General features: G+C 45.1%; 1 pseudogene; it reads right to left on the bottom strand.

Annotated features, from left to right (window-relative positions):
- Positions 1 to 212: 212 nt before the first annotated feature.
- On the bottom strand, positions 213 to 1,113 carry LOC114214510 (large ribosomal subunit protein eL6 pseudogene; annotated as a pseudogene).
- Positions 1,114 to 10,710: the final 9,597 nt, after the last annotated feature.

Below are 10,710 nucleotides of genomic sequence, written 5' to 3'. Positions count from 1 at the left end.
CTGAACACCATTTCTGAGTCTGTTTCCTGGGGAACCTCACCTCTGACAACCACAGCTCCTCCAGAAAGGCTAAAATACTTTGAAAAAATCACACAATTTTATCTATCTAAATTCCTCGCTCGTTCTCCCCAACAGGTTAAGCCCCAGCCCGTTTTTCACGTTTTGAAACTTCATCAACCAGAACTAGATGTGCACATAATATGGTCAGTTGATTTTTTTCAGTTATTTAATTACGTTCTTTGTAAGAAATTTAGAACACCAATTTGTGAGGGTAAACTCCATTTGTGAGAGAAAACACAGAGCGGAGGTAGCCCTGAAGCTGAGGAGCAGCTTTGATTTTTGGCCGAATTTTCGGGTCCACAGCTTTCTGATCAACTTTGCCCGGCTCTGTAATCTCGTATTTATCCTTCTCGGTGTCAAAGATCTCACTGTCCTGGTGTCTGGGCTTACACAGCTTCTTCTTGAAGTAAGCATCAGTGAGATGTTTGGGGATTTTCACACTGCTGATATCAATTTTGGTAGAAGTAGCAATGACGAATTTCTGGTGTGTTCTACGCAGAGGAACTCGATTGAGGGACAGAGAGGTCCGGTCACAGGCAGCAAGCCACTGCTCAGTTGCTTCAGGAAAACGACCCTCTTGCCTCTGTGGCGCCCAGGGAGGATGATCAAAATGGTCCCGTGGGTGATACTAGCTCGCAGCTTTCTCACGTGCCGACTGAAAGGTTTTTTGCCGTGGCTCAACAGCTTTCAAGGCACATCTTCGGTAGGATAATACCCAGGCATTTTGCGAAGTTTAACCACTCGGGTACCACCGTTCTTGTCACCACCAACTGGTTTTGTGACAGTAGCAAGAACTTTCTCCTTTTGCTTTTCAACCCTGGATTCATCTGCCGAATACTTCCTCTTGTGCAAGGCCTTTCTGGAATACATGGTCGATCGGGAATATCTGCCAATTCCTGTGACAAGGACAGGGTTTCGGCTGCAGTGGGGCTTTCCCTTCTTTGGCGTTTTAGCCTTGGGGTTACCCTTGTTAGCCTTGCCACCGGCATCAGCCTTCTTAGCTTCAGGTTTCTTCTCCTCAGTATCCGGCTTCTCAGCTTTTTCACCCACCATCTTGCAAGATGGGAAAGAGAACTTGGAGTTCTCTAGACTCAGACTCTCCGATTCACTGGAGGAATGGTCATCACGTCAACAAATGGTGCCGGAACAACGACATCCATATAAAAAAATATAAGAAGCAATAAAAATAACCATGATTACCTATATCTTACAACTTACACAAAGATTACTCAAAATGGATCCCAGACCTAAATGCAAAACCTAAAATTAAGATATTTCCAGAAGAAAACAAAGGAGTTGATCTTTGTGACTTTTGGTTAGGCAAAAATTTTTAGATATAGTTTTTTTTTAATTTTATTTTTAAGTAATCTCTACATCCAACGTGGGGCTCAGACCCATAACTCTGAGATCAAGAGTCCCACATTCTAGCAACTGAGCCAGCCAGGTGCCCCTTAGATATAATTTCTATATCCATGGGGTATTGGAGAAAAATATGCCAAATTAGATTTCATCAAAATTAAAAGCATCTGATTTTTTATTTATTAATTTTTTTCAACGATTTTATTTAGACAGAGAGAGAGAGAGAGCACAAGCAGGGGGAATGGGAGAGGGAGAAGCCGGCTCCTTACTGAGCAGGGAGCCCGATGTGGGGCTCGATCCCAGGACCCTGGGATCATGACTGGGGCCAAAGGCAGATGCTTAACGACTGAGGCACCCAGGCGCCCGCATTTGATTTTTAAAAAATATTTTATGTATGTATATATGTATGTATGTATGTATGTATGTATTTATTTATTTATTTATGTCGCCCGCATTTGATTTTTAAAAAATATTTTATGTATGTATATATGTATGTATGTATGTATTTACTTATTTATGTATTTATTCGTTTATTTATTTTAGAGGGAGGCAGGGGCAGAGGGAGAGGGAGCCCAAAAAGGGGCTTGATCTCATGACCCTGAAGTGATGACCTGAGCTGCAGTCAAGAGTTGGATGCTTAACTGACCGAACCACCCAGGTGCCCCTGATTATCTTTTTTTTAAGTTTATTTTTTTAGTAATCTCTACACCCAACGTGGAGCTCAAACTCATGACCTCGAGATCAAGAATTGCATGCTCTTCCGACTGAGCCAGGCAGGCACCCTAAAAACATCTGAGTTTCAAAAGACACTTATGAAAATGGAAAGAGAAGCTACAGATGGGGAGAAAAGTATTTGCAAAATACACGCGATAAAGAACTTGTATCCAGAATATAAAGAACCCTTGAGACTCTATAAGTAAACAAATAACCCAATTAAAAATGGTCAAAAGACTTGAACAAAGCGTGCAGCCAAGGAGATAAGGATGGCAAACAACCACATGAAATGATGTTCAGCTAATAGAGAAAGGCAATTAAAAACACAATGCACTACCACGGGGCACCTGTTAGAAGGACTTAAAAAACAAATGAACTTGACAATACCAAATGCTGGTGAGGATGCTCTAGAACTCTCATGCAAAATTATACAGAGAAGTGGGGAAATGGTTCTACAGCTTCTTATAAAACTAAATATATACTCACCAGATGATCCAGCAAGTCCACTCCTGGGTGTTTATCTAGGAGAAACGAAAACTTATATATGCAAAAAAACCAGTCCACAAGTGTTTGCAGAAGGGTTATTCACAATTGCCCATACTGGAAACAATCCAGTTTGCACTCTAACTGGTGAATGGATGAATACACTGGTACATCCATACAATGGAATACTATTTAGCAACAAAAACCCTTGATACACACAATAACATGGATGAATCTCAAACACATTATGGAAAATGGATGAAGCCAGTCTCAAAAGGCTACATACAGTATGATTACAGGGTTTGGGGTTAGGGGACAGGATTCGGTACCTACAAAGGAGCACCGAGGAATTTTGGGCGGTGATGGAACTGTTCTATATCTTGATTGTGACGGTGATCACATACTGTATGCCTCTGTATGCAACTTACGGAATTGTACGCCAAAAAGAGTAAATTTTGCTGGATGTAAATTATATCTCAGTGAACTAGGCTAAAAATATTGAACCTAAAAGCATTTTAAGTAAGTGGTATGGTACTATATGTATACTTCTGCAACTTATTTTTTTGCTCACCATTAACGATTTTTGAGATTTTTAAAAATTTTTTATTGTTATGTTAATCACCGTACATTACATCATGAGTTTTTGATGTAGTGTTCCATGATTCATTGTTTGTGCATCACACCCAGTGCTCCACCAGAACGTGCCCTCTTTAATACCCATCACCAGGCTAACCCATCCCCCCACCCCCCTCCCCTCTAGAACCCTCAGTTTGTTTTTCAGAGTCCATTGTCTCTCATGGTTCGTCTCCCCCTCCGACTTCCTCCCCTTCATTCTTCCCCTCCTGCTATCTTCTTCTTTTTTTTTTCTTAACATATATTGTATTATTTGTTTCAGAGGTACAGATCTGTGATTCAACAGTCTTGCACAACTCACAGCACTCGCCATAGCACATACCCTCCCCAATGTCTGTCACCCAGCCACCCCATCCTTCCCACCCCCCACCACTCCATCAACCCTCAGTTTGTTTCCTGAGATTAAGAATTCCTCATATCAGTGAGGTCATATGATACATGTCTTTCTCTGATTGACTTATTTCACTCAGCATAACACTCTCCAGTTCTATCCACGTCATTGCAAATGGCAAGATCTCATTCCTTTTGATGGCTGCATAATATTCCATTGCGTATATACACCACATCTTCTTTATCCATTCATCTGTCGATGGACATCTTGGCTCTTTCCACAGTTTGGCTATTGTGGACATTGCTGCTATAAACATTGGGGTGCACGTACCCCTTCGGATCCCTACATTTGTATCTTTGAGGTAAATACCCAGTAGTGCAATTGCTGGATAACGATTTTTGAGATTTATGCAAATCGACATGATGTATATAATGATACCCAAAGCTCTCGTTCATTCATTTTAACTGCTATATCATATTCCATTATACATTCTACCTTGATTTGTTTATGTAGTCTCCTTTGGTAAACATTACTTTGTGTCTGCCTTTTTCTTCTGTTTTAAACAATGTTGCAATAAACATTCTTCTAAATGTATTCTGGAGGACGGGTAGGTGCTGAGATTTCTCTCTAGGATATTTACTTAGGATAGTAAATAGAACAGGTGGGGGAAAGTCTATGAACATCTTCACTTTGGTTTCCAAGAGCTAATACCAATTGACACTTTACTACCGGTGTGTATGAGTTTCATTTTTCTACATCTCCATCAATAACTGTGTTATCAGACTTTAACTTCGGCTCAGCTGATGAATGTAAAATGGTATCTCATTGTTTTATTCTGCAATTTCTCACATGATTACTAGTGAGATGGATTAATGTGTTTGTTGGTAATTTGGGTTTTTTCTTTGGTGGCTTGCCTCTTCATATTCTTTGTTTCTTTTTTCCCTTTCTACTGTTTTATTGTTGTCTTTTTCTTCTTGATTTGTATGAAGATTTTTTTCCCCATCTTCTTCTGGATTATAATCCTTTGTATGGGTAGCAAATATCTTCTCAGTCTATGGATTGTCTTTTAACAATCTTAATAGTATCTTTTATTGATAGAAATTTGTAATTTTAACATGATCGAATTTTTTTAGTCTCTTTTTCTTTATGGTTCATGCTTTTTGGATCCTAAGAAATCCTTCTCTACCTCAAGGTCACAAAGGATATTTTCCTGTAAACTTTGAAAAGTTTTACTTTTCACATATAAATCTTTACTTTCCCTGGAATTGATCTTTTTGTATGATGTAAAATAGAGATATAATTTTAATTTTTCCATGTACGTAACTCTATACCATTTACTGAAGAGTCCACCCTTCCCCCACTGATTTATACATGCTTTTGTGCTCTCCATTCAATTTGATTGGTCTCCTTGTCTGTCTTTGCACCTATATATCACCTTAATTATATAACAAATCTTTCTATCTAATAACTCTGGCCCTTTACTCTTCTCTATATATTTTAGAAGCATCTTGGCAAGTTCCCAGAAGAGACTTTTGGATTTTTTTTTGAAATTCTATTTAATTTATAGATAAATTTGGGTAGAATTTGCACCTTTATGATATTGACTCTTCCCATCCATGAATGTGGTATATATTTCTTTATTCGGTCAGATAGTCTTTTGAGTCTTTCAATAATGTTTTGTAGTTTGCACCGTGAAAGTCTTGCACAACTTTTGCTGGGTTTATTTTAGGTGTCTGGTAGTTTTTAATTTCTTTTTTTATTTCTTGCTGTGATAAATGGAATTAAAAATAATGTATTCTAGTTCTAACTCCCAGTACCTCAGAGTGTATTTGAAGATGGGGCCTTTAAAGAAGCAATTAAATTAAAATGAAACCCTGATGATGGTTGGGGCCTAATCCAACCTGACTGGTGTCCTTATAAGAGGGAATCTGGACACAAAGAGACACCAGACATGTGTGCACCTGGAGGAAAGCCCACGTCAAGACACAGCAAGAAGGCGGCCATCTATAAGCCAAGGAGAGAGGCCTCAAAAGAAACCAACCCTGCCAACACCTTGATTTTGGACTTCCAGCCTCCAGAACAGTGAGGAAATTAATTTCTCACACCCAGGTGTCCAGTTGGGGATTTTTTTTTACAGAAACCCCTGCAAGTGACTACAAGATTTTGCATGAAATTCTACATTTTATGGAGGCCATTGGAGGCCCAAGCTCTTTCTGTCTTGTTGCTCTGCATTCCTCAATATGATCTGCCATCACTCCTGCATTTCAGTCAGCCCGGAGAGTGAGATGGAAAGGGCGGCCCAGAGGTGATGAGCAGGTGTGGCCATAGGTCATATGTAGCTATGAAGGTTGGGGTGCCGTGCACCTCCTCAAGAATCTACTACTTTGTAGGGAATAGACAATAGGAATTGGGGGAAAAGGCAGTCTCTGCTGTAAATTTCTTTTTCAAATTCCTTTCTCTTTATTTTCTAGCTCATTATTTCTGATCTATTTTTGTTATTTCTGTCTTTGTACTTTCTCTAGCTTTGTGCTGGTGTCCTTTTCTTGGCTCCTTTATTTGATCATTTATTTTGGATCTTTCCTGGGCCCCTGGCTGGCTCAGTTGGTGGAGCGTGTGATGCTTGATCTTGGGGTTGTGAGTTTGAGCCCCATGTTGGGGGTAGAGATTAGAGGAAAAATTTCTTAAAAAAGCATATTTTGAATCTTTCTTGATTTTTTAACATATGACTATAAGGCTAAGCCTTTACTTCTGACAACAATTTTATTTGCATCTTACAAGTATTACTCTAATTTCATGAGTTACTGAACATTTGTAATTTTAAGTACAATTTCCTCTTTATTCAGGAGGTATTTAGGATGAGTTTTTAGATTTCCAAAGTTTAAAAAAATTGATTTTTTTCTTGAGTCCCATTTTAATTGAATTGTGGTTGGAGGATGTGGTCCATAGGCTATATATTTCCTTTCTTAATTTGTCAAAACTCTCTCTATGACCTAATACATGATTAGTGTTTGTGTGAATGTGTATGTGAAAATCATGAGTATTCCCAATTTGTTGAGTGCAGTGTTAAACACACACACACACACACACACACACACACATATACACACAAACATACATATACATGTGTGAGTCCCTTTTTTAAAAGATTTTATTTATTTGAGAGAGAGAGGAAAGAGAGAGAGAGAGCACAGGCAGGGGGGAAGTGTAGAGGAAGAAGCAGACTCCCCGCTGAGCAGGGACCCCGATGCCAGACTCCATCTCAGGACCCTGGGATCATGACCTGAGTCTAAGGCAGACGCTTAACAGACTGAGCCACCCCCACCCCCCATATTCTGTGGTTTAATTAACATAGAGCCACATACAGATTTATCTTAATTTATGTTGTCTCTTCTTGGAGTGCCTTTTTTTTTTTTTAAGATTTTATTTATTTATTTATTTGAGAGAGAGAATGAGAGAGACAGAGAGCATGAGAGCGGGGAGGGTCAGAGGGAGAAGCAGACTCCCCACTGAGCAGGGAGCCCGATGTGGGACTTGATCCCGGGACTCCAGGATCATGACCTGAGCCGAAGGCAGTCGCTTAACCGACTGAGCCACCCAGGCGCCCTTCTTGGAGTGCCTTTTTGATTTGAGGTCCCAAATCACAATCTATCTTTAGCTCTTGAAAATTCTCATCGATTGTCCCATTACATATTGCTTCTCTGTTGTTTCCTCCTTTTCTTTCTCTGCGACTTCTCTTAGAGGAATGTGGAAGCCCCTCCATCTCTTCTCCAGATCTCTTAACTGTTCTTTTGTGCATTGCTCCCTTTGGCTCTAGGTGCCCTCATGGTGGTAAGGACGCCTTCGGTAACAGAATGGTTCTCTGAATGGAGCTTTGTGTAAGGTTTCTCTGAGAAAGTAATGTCTGTGTTGAGATCTGAAGGGTGGCAGGATGTCATTTAGGGACAAGGGAATGTGGGATCCAGCAGGGACTAGTCCAGGGCTTCTAAGGGTCCCAGGGTGAGAAGGTGCAGGACACAAGGAGCAAAGGAGGCTTGGAAATTGGAGACTACCAAAGGCTTTAGGTCAAGAAAAGACTTGATCTGGGTGCCTGGGTGGCTCAGTTGGTTAAACGACTGCCTTCGGCTCAGGTCATGATCCTGGAGTCCTGGGATCGAGTCCCACATCAGGCTCCGTGCTCAATGAGGTGTCTGCTTCTCCCTCTGACCCTCCCTCCTCTCATGCTCTCTCTCTCTCTCATTCTCTCTCTCTCTCAAATAAATAAATAAAATCTTTAAAAAAAGAAAAGACTTGATCCATTGGCAGTTCCTTCTGAGGGCTCCGTGGAGCAGAGGAAGGGCAAGGGGAAGGGCAAGGGCTGGAGAGAGGAGACCAGCCCAGAGGCTACCCCAGGCTGGGTGAGAGAGTGGTGGCGGCCGGGACCAGAGAGGTGGCAGTGAGGATGGAAAGAGACGAAGAGAGGACGAAGGGAGACATATTTAGGGCCCAAGCCAGATGTGAGGAATTGCACGGCAGTACTCTACTGGCGGTGAGGAGGGCACAGAGGTTTGGGTGCAAGCCCTTGTCTTGCTTAACCTTGTCCAGATGAGACCTTTCTGCCCAGAACTCACCTGCCCTTTGCCTGAACCAATGCACGCTGACTCCTGGGGATGGAGTCTCGGGTGGGTCAGCTGTCCTGTGGCCCCCAAGACCAAGAATCCTGTCTCTATCCAGAGCTAGCCTCGCCTCTGACCCGCAGGGTGTGTTGAGTCGACCCTTCCAGGCGTCTGCCTCAGCTGGGAGGAACACTGTGGCTACCCACCAAGGTCCTCAAGCTTTGACCCAGATGCTCAGGGCTGGCCAGTTTCCACTCCCCGGTCTGTGCCCTGATTCCTTGTCTCCAGGTCCTGCTGTCATCTGGACAGGTGACCCAGAATAGAATCCTGTGCCAACACCAATTTGAGCAGCCTCCCTCCCTGGAGACTCTGCCGCTGGGCCACACACCCCGATGGCCAGCCTGCTTGAGCCAGGCGCCCCCACCCCTGGACCACCTCCATCCAGGCCCCCAGTGAGCCCCAGTGGCCCCCAGTGGCCAACCTTCTCCTCTTTTTCTCTGCTTGGTTTGAGTGACCTCGGAAGCAGGCCCTGAGACAAGGATTCAAATACAAGGCATCGCGGAAGCCCAGGTAGGGGAAACGAGACAGGGACAGGAAGGCAGCCAACAAAAGGGACATTAGCAAGCAAGTTGCCATGGTGGCCGCTGAGCCGAATCCTGCAGGGAGCTCTCTCAGAGCTGTCCCTCCTGCGAGGTGAGGCTGCTGACGGGTTTCAGTACCAACTCCCATCCGTCACCAGTGAAGGGTCACCTCCGGGCGCTTGTCCCTGTCCCGCGGGGCAGAACAGAGTCAGAGACGAGAGAAACTGCTCGGCAAAGTGCTGCAGATGCTGTGTCCGGGCCCTGGAGTAGGGAACCTGGGGGACCCTCTCAGCCCAGCCCCCGAAGCTGCAGATCCTCTTTCACCACCTGCCGAGCAGAGACAATGCCACCCGCCTGTCTCTTTGTAGTGAGCACACTGCAACTTAACCCATTCACAGGGTGGCCCTCTGTGCTGTGCAAATATGCCCTAGATACGGGGGTGGGGGGAGGGGGGGTGAGGGGGTGGAGGGATGGGGGGGTGGCTCTAAGACAGACGCTCGTCTCCTTCGCTTTGCCACTGCTCCTCCCCCCCAACCATCTCTGTCCACTGGTTCCTGCTGATGTGACATTCTTGTTCTAAAAACAGACCTGTGACACCTCAAGCAGATTTGCAGTCCCTTGACAGCAGTCCTGTCTGGCACATAAAGGGCTTCTGCCTCTCTTCCTGGCTTCCCGGGGCCCCAGAGAAGAGGAGAGGGTCGGTCCCGGGGGGCCACTCTGAGGGCAGCATGGCGCGCCCCCCCCACCGGCCCCCCGCCCCACTGGAAGGGAGCGGTGCTGGGAGTCAGAGCTCTGTCTGTCTTGCAAGTCTGGCAACAGACTGCGGATGCTCCTGAGGCTTCCCATCGGGGCAGGGTGGCTCCGCCGTCAGATGGAGGCCCTCCACTTCGGGGCACTGAGGCCCCTGGAGCCCAGGTGCCCTCCCTGCTCTGTTTCCAGAAGGCCATCTGCTCCAGGACTGTGCAAACCAACCGTGAAGCCTGGCAGCAGGTCCGGGACGGTCCAGCCATCGCTACCCTGGGGTGTCAAGGGTGCCCTGCATTTTGGCCATTCTGCTCCTTCTAGTGTTCCTTAGCCCTTTGCAGCCGGGGTCGCGAGTATGCATCCTATGGGGTCAGGGCTCTGGGCCTGGGCAGAGCAGGGATCAGCAGCTTCTGCTCCTCAGACATTGAGGCTGGCCTTGGTCTCATGGCCTCAGGCCTGGTCCCAGTGGGTGGCAGAGCCCTGGGCATCCGTGGGCCCACTTACGTGTGGTCCTCTTCCCTTGTGAAGTTCCCGCAACTACAGAGCGCAGCTCCGGCCTTGGTTTCCCATCTCCTGCTCTAGTTCCCCACTAGGGCTGTTGCTCCTCCCTGAGATCTGGCAACTTGGCTGGGCCCCTGATGCGCCTCTCCCACTCCCACCAGCCCCTGAGCCAGAATTTTCTTTCCTGCGGTCACTTGCCTGTTCTACCATATCATGAATAGCGCATTGTGAACAGTAGTGATATTACCTGCCCTGCACCATCGTCAGAAAGGACAGCATTACTAACATATCTAAGCCAGCCCCAGCATCCAGCAGGTGCTCAGGGAGACGTGGAGGTGATCATTCCTGGTGTTAATAATGGGGCTCCCCATCTCCCTGCCTCCTCCCTAACTCTGAGAGATTCTCCAGCCTAGACCCCCCCACCTCCACACACACATTTGGATCCTTGACAGCAGTGTTGCCCAGTAGAACTTTCTGCAGTAAGGGAAAGGTTCTGTGGCTGTCATGTCCAATATGCTGGCCACCCATCCACATGTGGCCCAGGCCCTCTGAGCACTTGAATTGTATGGCCAGTTTAAAAAAAAGTAAACTTAATTTCAATCAGTCTAAATGTGAACAACTGCATGGGGTTAGCAGCCACCAAAGGGAACAGTATCATCTTAGAGAGTTAACCCCGGCCTGGTTCGTTCATTAAACAAATATTTATTGAGAG

This window comes from Eumetopias jubatus, unplaced genomic scaffold, assembly GCF_037043125.1.
Source record: "Eumetopias jubatus isolate StellerSeaLion01/CBP00866 unplaced genomic scaffold, mEumJub1_p1.0 scaffold_12, whole genome shotgun sequence".
NCBI lineage: Eukaryota > Metazoa > Chordata > Mammalia > Carnivora > Otariidae > Eumetopias > Eumetopias jubatus.
The sequence above is the reverse complement of the archived record's forward strand: the minus strand, read 5'-3'. Positions and strand labels throughout refer to the sequence as shown.